Here is a 23,229-nt window from a genome sequence, read left to right as displayed (position 1 = left end):
ATGGAGCAGGGGCCCTGGTTGCAGGCCAGACCAAAGAAAGCTTGTGACTCTTGTGGCTACAAAGGGAGTAAGAGTCACTCCTTGTTGAAGCCCAGAGAACAGAAAAAGAAAACAGTGACACATCCTCTGCCAGGATAACATGACCTTGGAAGCATTTAAAATTTTTGGACCTCAAAACTACATCTGAAAATAGCAGAAGTATAAACCCTGAAACTTGGCAGAGTACTTCCCTACCCCTAGGTGAGTAAAATAGAACTTTAACATAAAGTTCAAAGTGAAAAAATAGGTGGGAAAAATGAGCAAACAACAATAACAAAAAAAGAATATGATCATAAAAAGCTAATGTGAAACCAGGGAAGATCAAAGCAAAACAAGTGGAAGGCAGGAATGTAAAAACAGTTACAAGCAAAGCCTCAAAGAAAAAATGGCCATTGGGCTGAAAACCAAGAATTCCTGGAAGAGATCAAGAAAGATACAAGAGTGGTAGAGGAAAAAATTATGAAAAGCAATGAGAGTGATGCAAGGAAAAATTTAACAAAAATTAACAACTTGATAAAAGAGACACAAGAAATGCTGAAGAAAATCTCATTTAAACAAACAAAATTGACCAAATGGTAAAAAAAAAAAAAAAAAAAAAAAAAAAAAAAAAAGGCAAAAAAATACACTAAAGAAAAAAACACTTTTATTTATTTATTTTCAGTGTTCAGGAATCACTATAATGTACCTTAGATTTTTTCCCCTCCCTCCCTCTCCTTCTCCCCTACATCTGTCATCCCCCTCAAGATGGCATAAAATTTTATATAGGTTCTACATATACATTCCTATTAAATACATTTTTACCTTAGTCAAGTTGTATAGAAGAAATAAAATGAACAGGAGAAATCATATAATAAATCAAAACATAGTACAAAAGAAAATTATCTGCTACATTGTGCAATTGAATTCCATACTTCTTTCACTGGATGTAGAAGGCATTTTGCCTTAAAGAGCATTGAGAATTTTTTAAGTCCTTGCATTGCAAGGAAGTTCTAAGTCAACCAGAAAAAATCCTCTCACACTGTGATTGTTGCCATGTGCAAAGTTCTTGTTCTGCTCCTTTTGCTTGGGATCAGATCATATAAGTCTTTCCAGGCCTCTCCAAAGTCTTCTTGTTCATCATTACTTATAATGAAATAGTATTCCATAACATTCATATATCATAATTTATTCAATCATTCCCAAAATTGATGGACATCCCCTTGATTTCCAGTTTTGGGCCACCACAGAGTGCTGCTATAAATATTTTTGTACATTTGGGACCCTTTCCCATTTTTATGATTTCTTGGGGACACAGTCCTAGAAGCAGTATTGCTGGGTCAAAGGGTATGGACATTTTTGTAGCCCTTTGGGCATAGTTCCAAATTGCTCCCCAGAATGGTTGGATCAACTCACAGTTCCACCAACAATGAATTAGTGTTCCAACTCTCCTACATCTTCTCCAACATTTATCATCTTCCTGTTTTGTCATGTTAGCCAGTCTGGCAGGTGTGATGTGATATCCCAGAGTTGTTTTGATTTGTAACTCTCTAATCAATAGTGATTTAGAGTATTTTTTCATATGATATAGACAGCATTAATTTCTTCCTCTCCAAACCACCTGTTCGTATCCTTGACCATTTATTTATTGGGGAATGACTTGTATTCTTGTATATTTGAGTCAGTTCTCCACATATATTAGAAATGAGGCCTTTATCACAGATACTAGCTGCAAAATTTCTTTCCCAGTTTTCTTCTTCTCTCCTAATCTTGGTTGCATTGGTTTTGGTTGTGAAAAACTTTTCAGTTTAATGTGAGTGAAATTATTCATTTTACAATTCATAAAGCTTTCTATCTCTTGATTAGTCAAAAATTGTTCCATTCTCCATAAAACTGATAAATACATTATTCCTTGCTCCACCAATTTGTCCACAGTATCAACCTTTATACCTAGATTGTGTACTCATTTGGAGTTTATTATTGTGTATGGTGTCAGGCATTGGTCTATGCAAAGTTTCCACCACACTGTTATCCAGTTGTCCCAGCAATTTTGGTTGAACAGTGAGTTCTTATCCCAGAAGCTGTGGTCCTTGGGTTTATCAAACAGTAGGCTGCTATATTCATTGCCTACTGTGTCTTGAGTGCTTAGCCTATTCCACTTGTGTATCCTTCTGTTTCTTGGTCAGTACCAAGTGGTTTTGATACTTGCTGCTTTATAATACAATTTGAGATATGGTAGAGCTAGACCACCTTCCCTAGCATTTCTTTTCATTAGTTTCCTTGATATTCTGGACCTTTTGTTCTTCCAGATAAATTTTGATATTATTTTTCCAGCTCTAGAAAATAAATATCTGATAATTTGATTGGTATGGCACTAAATAAGTAAATGAATTGAAGTTTCTTCCCCAATTTTCCCAAATAATCTATACAGTATTAGAATTAACTGCTCTTTAAATGTTTGATGGAATTCACTTGTAAATCTATCTGGCCCTGGAGGTTTTTCCTACGGAGTTCATTAATGGCTTATTAATTTCTTTTTCTGAGATGGGGTTGTTTAGGTATTCAACTTCTCCTGTTAATCTGGGAAATTTATATTTTTTAAAGTAATCATCCATCTCATTTAGACTGTCAAATTTATGGGCATAAAATTGGGCAAAATAATTTCTGATTATTGTTTTAATTTCCTCCTGACTGGAGGTGAGTTCATCCCTTTAATTTTTCATATTGGTAATTCGATTTTCTTCAACCTTTTTTTCAATCAAATTGAAAAAAAGTTTATCAATTTTATTGTTTTTTTCATATACCTAGTCCTTAGGTTTAGTTATTATTTCAATACTTTTCTTAATTTCAAGTTTATTAATCTCTCCTTTAGTTTTCAGTATTTCTAATTTGGTATTTACTTGGGAATTTTCAATTTGTTCTTTTTCACAGTTTTCAGCTGCATGTCCAATTTATTGATCTCCTCTTCCTCTATTTTATTCATGTAGGCATTCAAAGACATAAAGTTTCCCCTAAGAACTGCTTTTGCAGTGTCCCATAACATTTGGTAGGCTATCTCATTATTGTCATTCCCTTGAATGAAGTTGCTTATGGTTTCTGTGATTTGTTGTTTAACTCATTCCTTCTTTAGGATTAGATTGTTTAGTTTCCAATTAATTTTTGGTTTATCTTTCCATGGCCTTTTAATACATATAATTTTTATTGCATTATGATCTAAGAAGGGCACATTGACTATCTTTACCTTTATGCACTGGATTGTGTGGTATTTATGGCCTAGTACATGGTCAATTTTTGTATATGTGCCATGTACCACTGAGAAAAAGGTATATTCCTTTCTATCCCCATTCAATTTTCTCCAGAGATCTATCACATCCATCTTATCCAGAGTTTTATTCACCTCCTTAACTTCTTTCTTGTTTATTTTAAGGTTAGATTTATCAAATTCAGAAAGGGGGAGGTTGAGGTCCCCCACTAGTATAGTTTTGCCTTCTATTTCTTCCTGTAAATCCCTTAACTTCTCCTCTAAGAATCTGGATGCTCTACCACTTGGAGCATATATGTTTAGTAAAGATATTGTTTCATTTTCTATGGTGACTTTTAGCAGGATATAATTTCCTTCCTTATCTCTTTTGATAAGATCTATTTCTGCTTTTGCTTTGTCTGAGATTAAGATCACTATCCTCGCTTTTCATACATCAGCTGAAGCACAATATATTCTGCTCCAGCCTTTTATTTTTACCTTGTGTGTACACCTCCATTTCAACTGTGTTTCTTGTAAACAACATATTGTTGGATTATGGCTTTTAATCCATTCTGCTATCTGTCTTCATTTTATGGGAGAGTTCATCCCATTCCCATTCATAGTTATGATTACTATCTGTGCCTTTCCCTCCATCCTCTTTCCCACCATTTGTGCTTTTAGTTGTCCCTGCTCCCTTCCCCTCCACAATAGCATTTTAATTTTTGAGCACCACCTCCTGCAGTCTTCCCTTCCTTCTTTCAGCCCTCCTCCCTTTTACTCTCCTTTGCCCTTACTACTTCTTCCCTCCCTTTTTAGCCTCCCCTCCCCTTTCTTTCTCCCTTCCCCTCCTACTGCCTATAGACCTGGTTAGATTTATATACTTAATTAAGTTTGTTGTTCCCTACTTAAACCAAATCCAATCAGAGTACCTCTCAAGTCTCCCTCCCCTCTTTCCCTGTACTGTAATACAATTTTGTACTTCTTCCTATAATGTAATTTAACATTTTCTGCTTCCTCCTTTTCACATCTCCTGTTACAATCCCTTCACATGCTTAAATCATATTTTTATCATCACATCATTTACTTCATACTCATTTCCTCTATCTATTTATCTATATCTGTATCTATTTCTATCTATATATGTATGTATATCCCTTTTATATTTCATAATAGATATACAGTTCTCAAGATTAACAAGTATCATCTTCCCTTATAGAGAGGTAAACAGTGTGACCTAATTGAGTACCAAATTTTTGTTTTCTCCTGTTCACCATTTTATGCCTCTCTTGAGACCTGTGTTTGAAGATGGAATTTTCTATTGAGTTCTGGTCTTTTTAACAGGAGGGTCTGGAAATCCCTTATTTCATTGAATGTCCATCTCCTTGCCTGAAATGTTATGTTGAACTTTCCTGATCCTTGGTTGTAGTCCCAGCCCCTTTGCCTTATGCAATATCACATTCCAATTCCTTCAGTCTTTTAATGTAGAAGCTGCAAGGTCCTCTGTGATCCTGATCATAGTTCCTCTATATTTGAATGGTTTCTTTCTAGCTGGCTGTAATATTTTCTCCTTCGCTTGACAGTTCTGGAATTTGCAACAATATTTCTTGATGTTTTTAGCTTGGGATCCGTTCTGGGAAGTGAATGGTGGATTTTTCAATGACTATTTTGCCTTCTGGATCTAGCACTTCTGGGCAATTTTCCTTATGGATTTCTTGAAAGATATTGTCCATGGTCTTTTTTTATCATTGCTTTCTGGTTGATGAATAATTATTAAATTTTCTCTTCTGGATCTATTTTCCACGTCAGTTGTTTTTCCAATTAGATATTTTACATCTTCTTCTATGTTTTCATTCTTTACATTTTGTTTGACTGATTTTTGATGTGCCATAGAGTCATTAGCTTCTACTTTTCCAATTCTAATTTTTATCAAATTGGTTTCTATAGTTAACTTTTGCATCTCCTTTTCCAACTGTCCAATCATTCCTTTTAAGGAATTATTTTCTCCAGTTTGCTTTTGTATTTCCTTTTCCATTTGTTCAATTTTTCTTTATAAAGACCTGTTCTCTTCAGGGAATTCTTTTTTCATACTTTTAAAATCATTGGTCACTTTTTCTTTTATTTCCTTCTTCAGCTCTTCCAGGAGTACTTCTTGTGAATTCTAGAAGTTCATAGTCCCTTCTGAAGTTTCTGATGCGAGTACAGTCTCAATACTAACCTCTTTGGTATTCATGTTTTGGTCCTTGTCCCCACAGAAAGATTCTATGGTCTTTTCCTTCTTGATTTGCTTCTTCTTACTCTTGATAACGACACTTTATGTATTGTTGCATCTGGCTCTTTCAGCTAGAAGCTAAAGAACCTGGTGCTGGGCTAGCTGATGTGAGAAAGCCCAGACCAGGTGAATTCCTTCTTTTTGTGTTTCCCCATATTTTCCCTAGAGCTAGCATGTTAAGTGTGTGTGTGGGGGGGAGGGGGAACTGGTCATGAGAGATCTCCTCAACTTGGCTAGAGCAAAGGCAAGTTCAAGGGTTGGTGATCCTGGCTGCCCTGTTGTCTTCCTGTTTCCCCTGGAGTGCTCTGGTGTGCCTGGGGTGCTGATATTGGTGATTGTGATGCTCCAGCTCCCTGGGGCTCCAGATCTCCTCCCAGTTCCCTGAGGTGGGGCTGTCTGGGATAGCTCCTGTCCTGCACCACAGTAAGAGGAATACTCCTTAGCAATTTCCCTAGCCTCACATGCTATGAGACTGTTTTCCCCTTCTGCTGATCCCATTGTTACAGAATTTTTCTGGGGAAATATTTTATGGTTTTTCAAGGTCAACAAGGGGAAGGGGAGAGCTTTTACTCATCACTCTGCCTTTTTGGCTCCCAGAAGCTCAAGTAGGTGACTTACACACATTTAATGTGCGGCCTGATAGTCTCAGGAGCAGCTGCTGCTGATAACTGGGTCTTCATAGCTCTCACTTGCTTGGCTCCACTGCTCTTCCACCCAGGCTGATATTCTGCCATGCTGCCATTGTCTCAGGCCATCCCGAGGCTTTTCTGATTGGCCCATGCTGTGCTATGTGCTGTGTGCTCCTCCATCAAGAAGAAAAAAACTCCTGTGGAAATAGAGTAGGCTGAATGGAAAGACAGGTTAAAAATTCACTAAAGATAAGAACTTCTTAAAAAGTAGAATACCCTAAATGGGGAAAAAAGACCTAAAATCTCACTGAAGGAAATAATTCTTTAAAACTTCAAATTGCTTGGGGGTTGGAGCAAAGATGGTGAAGGAGCAGCATGGACCTGCAGGAGCTCTCCCCTGAGGACCCTTAAAATATCTGTAGAAAATTACTCAAATTCTAGAGCAGCAGAAACTACAAGGTGACAAAGTGAAACAGATTTCTAGCCCAAGACAGCCTGGAAGGTTGACAAGAAGGGTGTATCACACTGAACTCAGAGTGGAGCACAGCCTGACATGGGCATCACCACACAGGCAGGACTGGAGCAGGCTTCATGGTACTGAATCACTGGAAGCTGCTGCAGGTTTCCAGATTTCTCAACTCATAAACACCAAAGATGGCCCCAAAGGTCTGTGAGAAAGCTCTTTCACCAGGAAGAGAGGGGAATATTGTCCAGCCCCCAACCCCAGCCCTAGGGTGACAGCAGCCACTTTCACAGCACCAGCATCTTCTGGAGTTCTCAAGCTACAGATGGTGAGAAACTGAGCAGCTGATCTGGGCCTCAGATCTGAGTGGAAGTCCTGGGGTGAGAAGGAGCACTGAAAGGGCGCAGCTGGTGGGAGTTGTGGAGAGGGAATTCTACTCACAGTTCTAGGGCAGAAAAAAGTGCTTGAGCTTGTGCTTGCTCACAGACCAGAGTGCAGGCCGAGAGAGGAGTTAACACCTTTCCCTTGATTATGCCACCTTGGAGATACTGACAACTTACAGGTCCCTAGAGATACCTTACAGAATAGCTACACAAAACCTCTGAAACCTAGGGTAGTATACTCTCCACTTCACAAAGGGCTCAAAAATTGACTGGGAAAATACCCCCCAAAAGAGGGGGTAATAAGACTACAGAAAGTTCTTTTCTTGAAGAAAATGTATTTTCTTCCATCCTTTCAGGAATAAGATCAAAGTATATAGCCAAAGGAAAAACAAAAAATACAACTTAAAGAAGATAGCAAGCTCAAGGCTCCTACATCCAAAGCCTCCAAAAAAAAAAAAAAAATATGAAATGGTCTTAGGCCATAGAAGAGCTCAAAAACGATTTTGAAAATCAAGTAAGAGAAGTGGAGGAAAAACTACAAAAAGAAATGAAAGCAATACAAGAAAATCATGAGAAGTAAGTCAACAACTCACTAAAGGAAACTCAAAAAAATACTGAAGAAAATAATATTTCTAAAAATAGGCAAACTCAAATAGCAAATGAGGGCCAAAAGGCCAACGAGGAAAATAATGCATTTTTAAGGCTTTTGAATGCTTTTTGAAGCAGAATTAGCCAATTGGGAAAGGATGTGCCAAAGCTCACTGAAAAAAATAGTTCCTTAAAAATTGGAATGGAGCAAATGATAGCTAATGACTTTATAAGAAATCAAGAAATTATAAAAAAAAAAAAACAAAAGAATGAAAAAAATAGAAGACAATGTGAAATACCTTATTGGAAAATAAGGTTTAAGTGAATCCAGGAGAGATAATTTCAATATTATTGGTCTACCTGAAAACTAGATCAAAAAAAGAGCCTAGTCATCATCTTCCAAGAAATTATTAAGGAAAAGTGTCCCTATATTTTACCTCCAGAGGGTAAATTAAAAATGGAAAGAACCCACTTATCACGTGAAAGAGATCTAAAAAAAAGAAAATGCTTTGGAATGTTGCAGGCAAATTCCAGACTTGCCAGGTCAAGGAAAAAATATACATGCAGCTAGAAAGAAACAATTTGAGTATTGTGGAAATACAATCAGGATAAGGATCAAAAGGCTTGTAATATGATATTCCAGAGGTCGAAGGAGGTAGGATTAAAATGAAGAATCACCCAACCAGCAAAACTGAGTATAATACTAAGAGAAAAAAATGGAATTTCAATGAAATATGCTTCTAAACATTCTTGTGAAAAGACTAGAGCTGAATGGAAAATTGGACTTTCAAACAGAAGAATCAAGAGAAACATGAAAACATAAATAGGAAAGAAAAGTCATAAGGAACTCATTAAAGTTGAATTGTTCATATTCCTACATGGAAATATGATAGTTGTAACTCATGAGACCTTTTAAGTATCAGGGTAGTTAGAGGGAATACATACATACATACATACATATATACATATACACACACATACACACATATAGGTATATATATGTATGTGTGTGTATATATGTATATGTGTGTAGGGGTGTGTATGTGTAGGTATATATATATGTACATCACTGTGTGTGTATATATATATATATGGAGCATGAAATGAGTTGTATTTTTTTTTTTTTTTACAAAAAGTAATTTCACTCAGTAGAAAAAATATACATTTAAAACTTTTCCAAAGCCCCATGCCTTGGAAGGGGCATTACTTCAGGGTCTGAGGTCTTTAATGTTGAAAGAAAGGAAAAATTTGATACCTGTTGCCTGTGTCACTCTAGACAAAACACTTCATCTCATTAATACAAAAACATACATCTTTGACTTTCTTCTGATATGGTTCAAAATTCATGGAAATATTGTAGTAAAACTTGATAAACCTAAGAAAAATTATTTGCCTCATGTATAACTTATTTGTTTTTTTAAATATAAAAGAAACTTTAGGTGTATGAGGTTATTCATATCAGTTAACTAATTTTTGATATCTTTATGATCATCATCAATCATACACATGAAGTTCTCATGTCAAATGATTTTGTTTGTTTTTCACTTTTGTGATTTTTTTTTTTTTGCGTAGACTGTCCATGGTAAGGAACCTCTACCAATTCATTTAAGCATTTCTTTTGCAACTTGGAATCTCAGACTGTTTCCTGAGAGAATAAGTCACTGGCCTGAGTTGACAAGGCCAACGTGTGTCAAGATTGTCTTGATCCTAGGACTTGGTGATTGAGGTAGTTTTTTATCCTCTACAGCAAACTATTGTATGAATGAACTGCAGAACTTAGAAAGTGGGTGAAATCTAGAAGAAATGTAGATAATGTTCAAATTACATAAAATTGATTCATCACATTTTTTTCAACTAAGCATTTCTTTTTAGTAACTACATCTTCTGAAAGGAATCTTTCCTTGTCTTTGCCTCAGTCAATCTCTAATTTACTCTGCAGTCATTATTTACTTGCTCTAGAAAGAAACAAAAGAGCTATGGATAGGGAAAATAAAAAAATAGTGAACACATCAGAACTGTACTGAAGGATCTTGACAGTCCAAAATTGATGAGGAAATATTCCTACCTCCTCTACCTTGAGGTGTATGGACTATAGATTTGATATGATGCATATACCATCAAATGAATTCATTGTGCCTGTTGGTTTCACTTAAAATATTTTTTCTTTTTTTTTTTAAAGTGAAAATTAACTGGGGAGGAAAGAGGGAAATGGGCACTGAAAAAAGTGTGTGCATAAATGCCTCTGTGTGTGTGTGTGTGTGTGTGTGTGTGTGTGTGTGTGTGTGTGTGTGTGTGTTGGGATATTATCTGGAAGTGATAATGATGTAAAAATAAAAGACTTCAATATAATTATCAAAAAAAGGTTTAAGTTGGTTAAATGTAGCTGTTTTGTTGCCAGAGTGAAAACTAGCTGAGTTATTCTGAAAAGGTTGAATGATGGGGTTAAGGATTCCAGGAAAGAAGGTGAAATTAAAAAAGATAGAGAAATAATAGAAGATCTATATATGGCAAGATGTTTATGAAATTTTTTGAGAAACCAAAAGAGGAAGAAGGAAGAATAGTTCACTCTGCCTGTCCTGGTAGAACAAATAAAGATGTCTCTAACTGTCCTACAAACAATATAAATGAAGATATTAATCCTAACCCTTACTGTTACATAAATTCAGGAGGTTTCCCCCTATCCCCCTAGAGGGCAGAATACAAAGAAAGAAGCGGAAGATTTTTGCTATTTCTTTCTTTGCATTCTTATCAGTTGATCTGTTTATTTGCTGCCCTGAGTGATGTGTAAAATCAGTTTTCTGGCAGTGGGAATGCAGAGTGACTAGTTTGCTAATTTGGTTTAAATAAGTTTGAGATAAAGATCCAAACAAACCATTCTTTATAAAAATTAAACTGAACCTCATAGTCTGTGACGTTCAGCCATCACTATTAATTGAAGAGTTGATTGGACCCCAGAAATTCCAAACATAAATCCTAATTGTGTCTAGTTAGCTAGAAAATTGATGTGCAACAAAGAAAAGATGGACAGGATTTTGAATCCTTGAAGACTTATACCTTAATACGTTCTGAATCTCTGGGATACCAAAAAAACAAACAAAAATGTTATTTGAGGTGAGCTGTGTACTGATGTCAAAATTCAAAATTGCACAGTTGGGGCAATTACATTAAAATGGGATGAATAATAAAACATTTTTTTCCTTATAAAAATTCCAATAGCCTTCAAATGGAATGCAACTCAACACAATCAAAATGACTCTTCATGTGCATTTTTTAAAATGAATCATGCTAATAATGTTTCTTTGAGAAAATTTCTTACAAAAATCATGAATTAAATTTTGAAAATGGTATATGATAGCATATATTAACTGTATTATGCAAGGTTTGCAGTATCATAGTGTAGACATCAAGCTGACAGGAAGGACAAAGTGGTTTTTTTAAAGATGAAAAACTTTATTTTCACAAAGCAATATAAAGAATACCACATTTCCTGAGTTTCACCAGGCACATGTCTGTGAGAATATTTCTCAGTCTTTAGTGACAGATTTCTGGCCAATGGGATCATGTCAGCAGCTTAACTTGACAAAGTCCATGCATTGGGCATTGAAAGAAGGATGAGAGTGCTGTCAGAGAGGAATAAACAAAGCCCCAAGCAGAGTCCAAGCTTGAGGCCGCCTGCGATGATCTCCCTAGCAAAAGCAGAAAAATGGGTGCCATCGGTCAGTCTAAGGTTGGGATGAGCTGGTTCTTTCCTTGTAAAACTAAACAATCTTTCAAATGGGATTTGAGGAGAATTGTTTCATATCAAAATACAAGTACCATGTCTACCTCAGATAGTTCAACCGGAAAATATGGGATTCTTTATCCCCTCAATGCTGATTAATGAAAGCAACTACATACACATTTTCACATAAATATACGTTTAAAGAAACCTATGTATTTTCCTAAAGGATTCAGTTATATAAACAAATTTTGTCTCAAAATAATGCATGTTCATTGTTTTCAAAGGAAGTTCATTCTTTAAATTGCATCCAGAATGATGAAAATTGCACATTTCATATCAGAAATGGTAAATGTCTTAAAAATGAATTTGCTAAAATTTTCCATTTTGAGAAATATACCTGCCAAATGTAGAAGTGCAATAATTATGTTGTAAAGGTTGTAGTATGTCAATTGTTATGTATGGCAGGATTTGTTGAGATGTATCATACTTGGTTTGTTTCCTGCTGATTTTCATTTCTTTAGTATTGATTTAAGTGTATTTTTTTCAATGTTAGGATAAAATCTTTTTGGCTTAAGAAAAGATGTTCATGTTGAAAGCCTGTTCCCAGTTTTATTCATTTTTTACACAATACTTATTCTAAGAAAAGTTAAAAATAAATCAACTAATTTACCATGCAGTATAAGCATATTGTCAAGTATGATGATTAAGGAACTTGTTATTCAGGACTGTATCATGGAACCAGAGGAGATTCTGTGCTTGAGGCCATATTGAAAAGTTTGAAGTTTGTAAAGCTAGTTTCTTGGGATACTTAACATTTTGAAACTTTTACTCTGTAAATAAGTCAGGTTCAATGTTGGACCTGACATTAGAAAGGTCAAAGTTCAAATTCTCTCTCAAACAATTACTAGCTGGATGGCCATGGGCCATCAGCCTCAGTTTTCTCAACTATAAAGTGAATATAATCATAGTACCCACCTCAGAAGGTTAGTGTGAGATCCAACTAAGATAATATATATAAAATGATTTATAGACTTTATATCTCTGTATAAATGCTAGTTATTTGTTATTATTTTCTTGAATCAAACTAAGTAGATAGCTTTGGACTTGCGTGTCATGTTTATGACTCTCTGTAGAATCCAAATTAAAGCAAAAAATTCCTATTTGTCAGATGTTTCATCTAAAACTAAGTCAAGACGAGACTGGAATTAAATTTCCTAACAGCCTATAAGGATATTCTTATTTCCTTTGAAGATCTATGCCATCATTCCCAATTTTGCAACTTGGTTATTTTCTTTAGATGATTTTTTTTTTATGAAATTTCTTTAAGCAAAGAGATCATGATGAAACTCTACAGTGCCATCTCTTGAATAAAACAAAGTTATCATTTATAATGGGCTAAGGCAGGGCCCTAGACTATGAGACTATATTTCACATCTCACCAAAATAAAGAAGTAACTTACATAAATGCTTCCTCTAACAGCCTAATGCAGGAAAATGCATGCTCCACAAGATCTGTGGCACCAATCAGGCATATTAGCTTAGCTCAGCAATGCTCAGCTTGCAGATTTTTAGCCATAGTCAATGCTTACTACATGTTTCTTGAATTTAATTGAATATGTATGTGAAGAGTAGATTCTGTAAGAGGAATTGCCATCTTGATGAAATCTGCCAGTCAAAGTCCTTCAAAAGAAGTTCAGAAACTGTGGTAGCAGTTCATGTCAACTACGATCATGGGAATTTGGTTATTCGCATGACAGCAAAGCCACAGATGTTCTGTCATATTCATAGGGTCCATGATGACATCTAGAAATATTTTTCAAGTCAGTGGCCCCAAATGAAGGAGAAACATTGATAAAGGCCAATCACTTCAACAGTATTTTTCTAAGATTTTTTTTCTTTTTTTAATATAAATTTATTTATTTTCCATTTTCAATATTCACTTCCACAAAATTTTGAATTTCCAGTTTACTCCCCATCTCCCTTCCACCCCCACACCAGGACAGCATGTATTCTGATTGCCATTTCCTTCAATCTGCCCTCCCTTCTCACTCCCCCTTATCTCAGTCCCTTCTATTTTCCCGTAGAGTAAGATAGATTTCTACACCCCATTGCTTATATATCTTATTTCCTAGTTGCATGTTAAAACAACATCTAACAATCATTTTTAAACCTTTGAGTTCCACATTCTCTCCTTTCTCCCTTCCCACCCACCCTCATTGAGAAGGTAAGCAGTTATACATATGTGGTAATGCAAAGCACCTCCATAACAGTAATCCTTTGAAATACTAACTACATTTCCCTTTGTCCTCTCACATCATCCATTTATTCAGTTCTTTCCTTTGGTCTGTCCTTCTACCAAAGTGTTTGCTTCCAATTACCCCTTCCCCCAATCTGCCATACCTTCTATTATCTCCCCTCTCATCCCCTTCCCCCTGCTTTCCTGTAGGGTAATAAAAAATTCCATATCTATTTGAGTTTGTATGTTATTCCCTCCTGAAGTCAAATTTGATGAAAAGAAGACTCATTTATTGTGTCTCACCTTCCCCTTCTTTCCCTCCAATGTAGAAGGTGTTCCTTGTCTCTTTTTTGTGATGATTTAAGAGATGATTTATTACATTCTACCTCTCCTTTTACCTTTCCCCAGAATATTACTCTCAGCCCTTAATTTTCTCAACAATAATGCTTGGAAGTCCTCTATTTCAATGAAGTTTAATTTTTCCCCTGAAGTATCATACTAAGTTTTGCTGGGTAGTTGATTCTTGGTTTTAATCCTATGTCCTTTGAACTCTGGAATATCATATTCCAAGCCTTCCAATCCCTTACTGTAGAAGCTAGTAAGTCTTTTATTATCCTTACTGTGTTTCCACAATACTTGTATTGTTTCTTTTTGGCTGCTTGTAATGTATTCTCCTTGACCTGGAAGTCTGGAATGTGACTGCAAGTTTCCTAGTAGTTTTCCTTTTGGGTTCGCTTTCAGGAGGTGATGAGTGGGTTCTTTCCCTTTCTATTTTACCTTATGGTTCTAGAATAGGGGGGCAGTTTTCCCAGATAATTTCTTGAAAGATCATATCTTGGCTCTTTTTATTAATCATGGCTTTCAGGTAGGCCAATAATTTTAAAATTCTCTCTGCATTCATTTTCCAGGTCAGTTGTTTTTCCAGTGAGATACTTCTCATCATCTTCAATATCCTCATTCTTTAGGTTTTGTTTTATAATTTCTGGATTTCTCATAAAGTCATTAGCATCCATTGACTTCATTCTAATTTTGAAAAAATTATTTTTGTCAGTCAGGTTTTGGACCCCTTTTTCCATTTGTGTCATTTTGCTTTTTCAGACATTCTTCTCCTCATTGGTTTTTTGGATATCTTTTGCCATTTGAGTTAGAATAATTTTATTTTTTTAATATTTTATTTCGCTTTTTTATTAATTTATTTGTTTTCAGTTTTCTACAATTACTTATATAAGTCTCAGATTTTCTCCCACTCCTTTCCCTCTCTAAGGCTCCCTCCATCCTTGAGATGGCATACAATTTTATATGGGTTCACACATACATTCTTATTAAATACATTTTCACCTTAATCATGTTGCCTAGAAGAATTGCAATGAATGGGAGAAACTATGGGAAAAAAACAAAGCAAAGCAAAACATAATACAAGAGACAATATTCTGCTTCATTCTCCAATCCAATTCCATAATTCTTTCTCTGGATATGGAAGACATTTTGCCTCAAGAGTCCATTGGGAATGTTTTCAGTCCTTGCTTTTCTGTGAAGGGTTAAGTCTACCAGAAAAATTCCTCACACATTGTGGTTGTTACTGTGTACAACGTTCTCCTGGTTCTACTCCTTTCACTCAGCATCACTTCATATAAGTCTTCCCAGGCTTTCCTGAAGTCTTCCTGTTCATCATTTCTTTTAGCACAATAGTGTTCCATTATATTCATATACTACAAGCTTGTTCAGTCATTGTTCAATTCCTGTACATACCCTCAAATTCCAGTTCTTGGCTACCACTTAGAGAGCTGCTATAAATACTTTTGTACTTGTGGGACCCTTTCCCATTTTTATGATCTCTTTGGGATACAGTCCTAGTAGCTATATTGCTGGGTCAAAGAATGTGCACATTATTGTTACCCTTTGGGCATAGTTCCAAATTGCTCTCCAGAAGAGTTGAATCAGCTCACAGATCCACCATGAATTAGTGTTCTAACTCTCCCACATATTCTCCTAATCTTGGTTGCATTGGGTTTATTTGTACAAAAACTTTTCAATTTAATGTAATCAAAATTATCCATTTTGCACTTCATAATGTTCTCTGCCTCTCGATGGGTCATAATTTTCTCCATTCTCCATAAATCTGACAAACATACTGTTCCTTGCTCTCCTAATTTGTTTGCAGTATCAATCTTTATACTTAAATCATGTATCCATTTGGACTTTATTCTTTTGTACAGTGTCAGGCATTGGTGTATGCCCAGTTTCTGCAACACTGTTATCCAGTTTTCCCAGTAATTTTTGTCCAACAGTGAGTTCTTATCCCAGAAGCTGGCTTCCTTGGGTTTATCAAACAGTAGATTGCTATATTCATTGCCTACTGTGTCTTGACTACTGTGTCTTGACTACCTAACATATTCCACTGGTCTATTCCTCTGTTTCTTAGCCAGTACCAAGTGGTTTTGATGATGATGATTTTATAATTCAAAAATTTGAGATCTGGTATGGTTAGGCCACCCTCCCTAGCATTTCTTTTCATTAGTTCTCTTGATATTCTGGACCTTTTATTCTTCCTGATAAATTTTGATATTATTTTTTCTAGCTCTAGAAAATAATTATCACTCAGATTCAATCTTGATAGCTTTCCTAAACCACCTCTGAGTATTTCTTTCTTCTCTCTCAACGATATTCAGTGCCTGGTTTACTGTCTTCCTTTCTAACCTGCTTTCTTCCCTTATACTAAGTGCCTTTAAAAACCCATAACTTCAGACCTTTGAATTTCCCATTTCCTCAGTCTTCTGAACTCTCGTCACATATCCATTCTCTCCACCCAGCCATACATTCAAATAGTCATATAGTTGATCTCACTATTACTTTAAATGGTTGTACTTTCTTAATTAAAAATACTCTGACTTTCTTCAAAATGACCATAATCTCCTCTTGTTCCATTTTTATCTATACCTTCCATCTCTAAATATCCTTCTTTTCCTTATCGATATCTGTAATACCTTAACTTCTTAGTGCTTACTCTGACCATTACCTTGTCTCTGACTCCATTTCCATCCCTTTCCTATTTTGACCATATACATAGCCAATTCTACTCTACACTTCCAATGTTCTTAAATTCCTTGCCACTTTGCCCTATTGATGCCCATCCCTAGTCCTGGATTAGTCTCGGTGTCTGCCTTTTTTGCTCTTAAAGATGAATTGTTGAATAGAGCTGGACAAAATTATGCAAAATTGTTGACTCGTGATATTATAAATTTGTATCAAATGGCTTCAACTGGGATCTCCCTGCAATGCAATCATTTTATTCTTCCTTAAACTATTTCCTTTCTTATACCCAAAAAGCTTTCTCCAATTTTCTCTTCTCTTAGTAGAGACTATAGACCTAGACCTAATAAGCTTTTTGCCCATTTCAGTGCAGATAAGCTGATATGTCACTGCTGTATTGAATAGCTTTGAAAATGTTCCTCTATGGATGACTTGAAATTGCTGAATCACTATTTAATTCTTAGCCCCCTTTTCTGTTGGGCAGAATAATAAAATTATCTATGTATATATGTATGCTACTTACATAAAGCTACTTCCTTAATCTTTTTTGCTTTAAGTAGCATTTTATTTTTCCCCCCAATTACATATGAAGAAAAATTTTAGCATATATTTTTACAAGATTTTCAATTTCAGTTTTTTTCCCTTGTATGCCCTCTTCTGAAAATAGTAGGCAAGTTGATATAGGATATAGATATTCTATCAGGTAAACCATATTTCCATGGTTATCAGAGTTGTAGAAGAAGAAACGGATCAAAAGGGCAAAAAATATACAGCAAAGAACAAAGTAAGCAAAAAATATGATTCAGTCTGCATTCCAAGTCTATAAGTTCTTTATCTGGTTATGGATAGCATTTGTCTTCATGAGTCTGTTGTACTTGGCTTGGATCATTGTGTTGTTGAGAAGAGCCAAGTCATTCTTAGTTGCTCACCCTGTGATATTACTGATACTGTGTCGAATGATTTCCTGGTTCTGCTCATTTCCCTTTGCATCAAGTTGCACAAGTCTTTCCAGGCTTTTCCGAGATCTCTCTTTTCCTCAGTTCTTATCACACAATAGTACTCCATTGCATTCATCTGCTACAGCTTACTCATCCATTCCCCAATTGATGGGCATTCCTTTAATTTACAATATTTGGCCACAACAAGTAGGGCTGCTATAAATATTTTTGCACATGTTGGTAGTTCTCTCTTTTTTATGACCCCTTTTGGGATACAAACCTTCTAGTGTTATTGCTGGAACCAAGGGTATGCATGGTATTATAACTTTTTGCATATAATTCTGCACTACCTACCATAATGGGTTGAACAGTTCACAACTCCACCAACAGTGGATCAGTATTCCAATTTTTTTTCACATCCTCTCCAATATTTATGATTTTTCTTTTTGTCATATTATAAAATTTAACTGGCGTGAAGGGGTATTTCAGAGTTGTTTTCATTTGCATCTCTCTAATTAAAAGCAATCTAGAGTACTTTGTCATATGCCTATATATATATATATATATATATATATATACACAAAATCTTTGATTTCTTCATCTGAAAATTCTCTGTTCATATCCTTTCACTATTTATCAATTGGGGATCAGCTTGCATTCTCATAAATTTGACTCAGATATATGTGTATATATATATGTATATATATATATATATATATATATATTTATATGAAAAATGAGGCCTTTATTAGAGATACTTGCTATAAAGATTCCCCCTTGTCCCCATCTGCTTTTTGCTTTCCTTCTAATCTTGCTTGCACTGGCTTTGTTTGCTTCCTTGACTCTTAAAATATTATTGGTTAATGGAGGATTGAGTAATGGTGTTCAGTCACATGGTATGCATTTAATACTTTAATATGTGCTCTATCTAATATTTAATACTTCATTGCTTGCTCTATCTATCATCTATCTATCTATCTATCTATCTATCTATCTATCTATCTATCTATCTATGATCTATCTACCCATGTGTCTCTTCTGGCTGTCTCCATCTTTTCTCTCTTCCCCTCCTATTTACTTATGTGTATGTTCATTGAGTAGGCTATGTGAATGAATTTTTAAAATCCAGTATTGCTTCTGGTCCACACTATGTCTTCTCTTGTCAAAAGAGTTTAATTTGATTAATGAGGAGCAGCTTATAAAGGAGCTCCATGTAGTTCACAATATGAAGATTGTTACTTCAGACCCTGGGATTTGTAACCTGATGTTCATCATATGTTCTTTACTCCCAGAGTCAGTGCTGAGGACATCCTTCTTTCTAGGATGAACCTAGAAATCCTGAACTCCTCAACACAGGGAAATAAAACCCTTGCCATCAGTTACCCCTATTAGCAGGTACCCTATTTTATACATTTCTATATCCCTAGCTCTCAGAATTAAACTTAATAAGCACCAAAAGTTTTAAAATCTGAATTTCATTTTGAAAAACAAGTAAATACCCCAAGATTTATTAGATCAACATATATTCATCACTAAAGATATAGATATATAGATAAATATAGACCTATGTGTATACACATATGAATATACATATATACATATTTGCATTCATGTGTATGTATATATGTATATATATGTATGTATACAGAGAGAGAGAGATACAGATATAGATATGACAGATGCATATTTCCTCATAGCAAGAAAAACCAGTTGTGATATGGTAAAGTATAAATAGTTTTGGTTTTGGAGGTAGAGAATCTGTGTTGAAATTTTAGTTCTGAAAAGTACTACCTTTAAAAATTCTACCTCATAGACTTACTAGTTCTTTGATCTGGGTAAATCACTTAATCCCTGTGTGTTTCAGTTTCCCTGTCTGTCAAATGGGGATAATAATAATATCTCCCAGGGTTGTTGTGAGGATAAAATGAGGGGTTTTGAAGGGAAATACTTTGCACATATTTAAGCAATATAAACGTAGTAGTAGTTGTTATGCAGAATGACCTGCCTGTTTGAAGATAATTAAATTAACTGCTTACCTCATGAGGGTAAAGATAATAAATAGCTCCATTCTGCTTCTCTTCTCTGAAAAATTAGGAAGCTTAAAATAAAAATTATTTAAAAACTGTATAACATACTGAACCTCCATGTTGTTTTTTTAATTATCAGAGTGAAAAAGAAATAGCTCAGCCAGTTGAAGCTTGTAAAATTAATTACTTATAAGTTTCCTCTCCTAAGCAAATAACATTTTAATAGCAAAACCCCAAATTCTGAACATAGTTAAAATTAATCATGTCTTTATCTAGACAATCATCATTTAAAAGAAAACCATCAGTATGCCAAATTTCAAATTGCACAGAAATAAAAAGGAATCGTATCATCCATTTTATTGTTTGTATGGCAAGAAAATAGAGGGGAGAAACAGATAGTGGAATAAATTCACCCATTTTTCAGCAGTTTCTCCAAGCAGGAAGAATTCAATCATTTCCTTGTATATTTTCTTAATAAACTGAAAGGTAAGCTAGGAAAATGGCAAGTTTTCAGTTGGCACAAGGCTTAGAGCAAGTTTCCTGGAAAGGATCCTCCAAATGCTGCTGCTGCTAACTCCACCTCTCAGTCTCTCAAATTCTCAAACACTGCTCCTACAGTGGTAAAACACTACCTTCCCATCCTGATCTACATCCCTTCTTGAAATGGGGAAACTCCCAGGAAATTTAGGATCATAGCCCTCTGAACTGATGTACTTCCTTCACTTCCCCTTTCAAAGCAACTAGCCCAAATCTTGTCGGAATGATTGGTATATTTTCCACTCCCATCCCAGGCTTTGCAATTTTGTATTCCCTTGAAAAATAATGATTGGTATATTTTCCACTCCCATCCCAGGCTTTGCAATTTTGTATTCCCTTGAAAAATCAGCTGGGGTAAGCTTGGCATCTCATATTATAAAGTACAGTATGAAAATACACAGCAGGTCTTAAGACAATATGAATTATAAAATCATCATCTGAGATAATCACTTTAAGGTATCATCATCAATGCAAGGAATAGACAGAGCACAATGCAAGGTATCACTTGACAAGCTGTTCAGTGGTTACAGATAAAAATTACATGTAGGACATCTCACATGTTCATGTCACAGTGAAACATGCTTTCTCATGTAACAAGAGCAGCTATGCATAACCACAAATACATTGCTTCTGGATTTAACTCTCTTCAATTATTTGGGCTAATATGTATAGTACATTGAGACATCTTCACTTGAAAAGTCTGTTTCTGAACCATTGTCTGGATCAGTTAATCTTTCCATAATTTCTAGGCATTATTTTTGTTGATTGGTTTGTTTGTTTGTTTGTTCGTAGTGTACTAAATTGAGTGTCCATCAATTTCCCCATGTTCATTAGGGAGTCCAACCAGCTCACCAATTGGTCATAAGTAGCTTAATGAAATGTCTTTGCAAGGCTACCATCTCTCTTTGGGACCATTTTTTTTTTTAAAAAAAGGAAAAAAAAGACAAGTGGTTCAGTTTCTCTACAACTAGATATAAGGTAGCTTACCATCACTCTGTCAAATATGTTATACCTTGAAAACCAAGATTTCTCAGCAGAATTATGTAACTTTTTTGAAGGTCTTGACAACATACTCAAGCTTCATATTTTAAATTATTCCTTTCAACAGTTTTCTGAGCTGAAGATAATACGTCTATATGGTAAACTTCCCTTTGACCTCGCTCTTAGCTGAGAGATAAACTCAGTTGTGAATATCTGTGGACACTCCATCCTCAGAGATTAGAGTGTCTGTTAACAGTAAGCTTGGTTAATAATCAAATGTCAACAAAGACTTCGTGCCATTTTTCTGATGGCATATAAACTTTTGTTAAGAAATTCATCCCTTTCGGTCCAAGCTGTAGCAAGGGGCTGTGTGCAGGCGGCAGCGACTTCCCCAGCTTTCAGCCCTCTCTCACCTGGCTTTCTTTCTCCAACTCCCACACCTTCCCCCTCCGTAACCATGACGGAGCAGGCCATCTCCTTCGCCATCTCCTCCTTCCTGGCTGGTGGCATCATCGCTGCTATCTCCAAGATGGCCGTGCCCCCATCGAGAGAGTCAAGCTACTACTGCAGGTGCAGCATGCAAGTAAACAAATTGCTGCAGATAAGCAGTACAAAGGCATAATGGATTGTATAGTCCGAATTCCTAAGGAACAAGGGGTGCTTTCCTTCTGGCGGGGTAACAGCAAATGTCATCAGATATTTCCCCACCCAGGCCCTTAACTTTGCCTTTAAGGATAAGTAGAAGCAGGTGTTTTTTGGGAGGAGTGGACAAGCACACACAGTTTTAGAGGTATATTGCTGTCAATCTTGCCTCTGGTGGTGCAGCTGGAGCCACTTCTCTCTGCTTTGTCTACCCCTTGGATCTTGCGTGAACCTGCTTGGCAGCTGATGTTGGGAAATCTGGCACTGAGAGGGAATTCAAAGGCCTGGGAGACTGCCTTGTGAAAATCACCAAGTCTGATGGAATCTGTGGCTTGTATCAAGGTTTCACTGTCTCAGTGAAGGGTATCATTATCTATAGAGCAGCTTACTTTGGCATCTATGATAACAGCAAAAGGTATGCTCCCAGATCCCAAGAACACTCATATTGTGATAAGCTGGATGATTGCACAAACAGTGACTGCTGTAGCATATGTGGTCTCATCCCTTTGATACAGTAAGGCGGCAAATGCTAATGCAGTCTGGGCACAAAGGAGCTGATATCTTGTACACTGGGACAATTGACTGCTGGAAGAAGATTGCTAAAGATGAGGGTGGCAAAGCTTTCTTCAAGGGTGCCTGGTCCAAAGTTCTTAGAGGCATGGGTGGAGCTTTCGTGCTTGTCCTGTATGATGAATTGAAGAAAGTAATCTAAGTACATTCTAACTAAGGAACTAGCGAATATAGATCATGTAGAATACTTAACCATACTTAGCATTTTGGACCATTGACCTTCAAGAAATTCCTGTTGTCTTTTTATCCAGGCCAGATCATGTTTTGTAGGGGAACCAGAAAAAGCTCTTAGAAAAAGGGACTCATTTATTGTGATCCGTTATTCACACAGTGGAACTGATGATGATTCAGTATGTTGATTACATGATTTTTGGGAAAATAACAGTTTCTGTGGGTCCAAGTAGGCAGATCAACTTAGACCATCTAGTTTAAATGCTCTTTTGTAGGACCATAAATTTGTGTTTAAGTATTTATTTAAAAAAATCATGTCTCCCATTTGTACTTAAGCACCATATATACTATTTTGCACAGCTGATTATTTGGCAGTTATGATGATCTGTGTTGGGCATTCTGCTGTTAAACAATAAATACACAGAAGACAAAAAAAATATTTCATACATGGGCTTTACTAATAATGGCAGAGTCAAAAAAGTTTCAGGAAGGCAGAGATATTCTTCCAATACAGGACAATTTAGGAAACTGAAAGGAGAGATCCGTGGCACAAGGTGGAGATTGGCCCAAAACCTATGTGGATACAACACCAGTGGTGGGACTTGATGGTAGAGACAAAAGCAGAAGCAGCTATAGAAGCTTTCAAACAAGAGACATTAAGGGGGTCTGGCAACTTGTCTTTAGGAAATTATATTCTGTGCAAACACTGGACACAGAATGAGATGCTATTAGGCAACTTCATTGCTTATACCCAGTTCTGGGTAGCACTTACTGGACAAAGAAGAGGA

The 23,229-nt window shown here is 35.9% G+C and overlaps 1 pseudogene; it reads left to right on the top strand.

The window, feature by feature from the left end:
- Positions 1-22,482, top strand: LOC140502665 (ADP/ATP translocase 3-like; annotated as a pseudogene).
- Positions 22,483-23,229: the final 747 nt, after the last annotated feature.

Source organism: Notamacropus eugenii, chromosome 4, assembly GCF_028372415.1.
Source record: "Notamacropus eugenii isolate mMacEug1 chromosome 4, mMacEug1.pri_v2, whole genome shotgun sequence".
Classification (NCBI taxonomy): Eukaryota; Metazoa; Chordata; class Mammalia; order Diprotodontia; family Macropodidae; genus Notamacropus; species Notamacropus eugenii.
This window is presented reverse-complemented; position numbering and strand designations above follow the sequence as displayed.